We start from the raw sequence: 2,383 nt of genomic DNA, 5'->3' as shown, positions 1-2,383 counted from the left end.
TGTGGAGGTAGGGATTTGATTGAGGTGGGGAGGGGGCACCTTGGCAAGGTGAAGCCCTGCACGTAATCCCGAGGGTGGGGACGCTGGGGGCGGCTTCGAGGCAGGCTGGGCTTTGCAGAGGCAAATCCGTTTATGGAGAAGGGATTAGGATCAGAGAGGGGTTGAGGAGGGCAGAAGGAGATGTGGGAGGGAGCGAGGCGTGCTGGTCTTTGCACTGGGTTGGAGGGGAGACTCCTCAGGACGAGGTGTGCAGAGGAGTGTCTGAGTGCCTGCCAGGTTTCTGATCCTTTGCTGAAGAGGGCCCCAGGAGAACAGGTGGGTGGGGAAACTGAGGCCCAGAGGGGGACACAGCCATGCCCCACCTCATTCTCCTCTCCACCCCCAGGCAGAACTGTGAGCTCCTGTAAGGTCGGGAGGGCAGTGCTGGTGGGCAGAGCTCGGCAGAACTGGCAGCTTATCGGGGAGAGCTGGGGCGGGGCAGTGCCAGGCCACAGGCGGTGGGGGGTAGGGGGCCAGGGACTGCCCTCCCCCACCCACCGCCTCTTGAGACTGCAGAGTGTAGAGAGCAGCTGGAACTGCCTGCAGGTGCCCCAGCTAGTGGGATGGGGGAGGGTTCCCCCAGGGTTGTGGGGGGCGATAACCACCCCCCCCACCCAGGCTGTCTGATAAAAGCAGCCCGGATCGGCGGGGAGGAGGCAGATGATACCAGCGGGGCAGGCTGTGGGGGCAGGGGGCGCCGCCCTGGCTCAGGCCATTTCTGGAATAGAGGTTACACAGGCACCAGGGCTATTGAGGGGGTTGTCCCCTGCCTACCCCCAGGTACCCAGAGTCTGGAGCAGGAGGTCAGGAGGTCCTGGCCTGGGCTGGGCCTCAGGTGGACCTCCTTTTAGGGAGAAGGGAGTAGTGATAGTTTGGCGGGGGTGTGAGGAGGACAGGGGTATTCAAGATGCTGAGCAAACATCTGCTGTTGCTCTTGTTGGAGCCAGAGCTTGATCCCCTAGGTCTTCTCCCTTTTCACAGATACGCAGTAAGCACCTGCTGTATGCCAGTCCTGTGCTGGGCATTGCTGGGGACCCAGCTGTGAATGAAGTGCCTGCTTTCAGCTTCTATTGGAGTGCAGGGGTGCAGATACTATACCCACAAGATGCACGCTTTTTGGAAGCCTGGCACAAGGACAGAGAAGCTGATGAAGGGCGCTTGGGGGGCACCAGGGCACTGTGAGGGGGAGTACTGCTTAGAGAAGCTCCGAGCAGCAGGATCAGCCGTCAGCTCTGACCCTAGGCCAGGGTGTGGAGCTCAGGAAAGCTAAGCGCAGTCTGGGTGGCCCAGGCAGGAGCTGCTGGACTACTGCACTAGTCCAGGCGTGAGCTGGGAGGGGCAGGGTGGGGTCTGGACAGATCCCGAAGGCGATGGGATTCGGCTGGTGGGTGGCACATGGGGAGGTTCGGGATTGACACACCGGCCGGTATGCCTGCCTGCGTGTTTGGCGGGAACAGCAGAGGGTTTGGAAAGGGGAAGTCTGGAGGAGTGGGGATGGGGGAGGCAGGAAGCTTTGGCTTTGGGAAGTCAGGGGAACTGAGGGCACAGTGGGTGTGGGGGTTGCTATGGCCCAGATGGTATTCGAGACCCCACCCCCAGGCTGGTGCGACCTCACCACCAGTGTTCCCCCTTTTCTGCAGCGGCTCCCAGAAGCAGTTACCTATAGCTTCTATAGAACCTGCTCAAGGATCACCTTAAGGAGCCCCTGCCCCTCCCTGGGTGGGTAAGAGGCCTCCCCCGGCCCCAGCCTTTCCTGGCTCTCCCGGAATGCTTGCTTTGCGGCTGGGGCTGGTCTTCCCTACTTGTGCCCTCCCCTACAGACCTGACCCCATCTGTAAGGTGGACGAGTGCCCTGGCAGGCGGCCGGCCACAGCTCCCCTCCCCACCCCAAGCCCCCCCAGACAAGCTCAGGAGATGAGGCTTCCCTATTGGAACCAGGGCCCATGGCACAGTCCCGCAGTCCCGTCTCCAGGCCCCTCCTGTGCCGGCTCAGACGGGGCCGGGCCAGGTTTCCAGGACTTCCTGGCCTCCATTTTTCTGAGCCTGCCTGTTTCTGAGGCTGTCCTGAGCTCACCCGGGCCCAGCCTGAGTCAGAGGGTCAAGTCCACCGCGGCCCCGCCCACTCTGCCCTCCCGCGTTGTCCCCACCCACTGCATCCTCCGGGGGCTGCGTCCCGACCCGGTAGCGCCGAGCAGCCGGGTGGCTGTGCACCTGGGGGCCCGGCCGGCTGGGAGCCAGCGCACTCTGGGCCCCCACAAGTTCACCCCACCCTCCTCCTTGCGAGCGGATTGTGTGAGAGGCAGGGCCTGGCATTTCGCAGACGCGCTTCGCCCAGCGCGGCGGG

Source organism: Colobus angolensis, unplaced genomic scaffold (assembly GCF_000951035.1).
Source record: "Colobus angolensis palliatus isolate OR3802 unplaced genomic scaffold, Cang.pa_1.0 Scaffold64, whole genome shotgun sequence".
Taxonomy (NCBI): Eukaryota; Metazoa; Chordata; class Mammalia; order Primates; family Cercopithecidae; genus Colobus; species Colobus angolensis.
Note: the sequence above shows the minus strand (reverse complement) of the source record.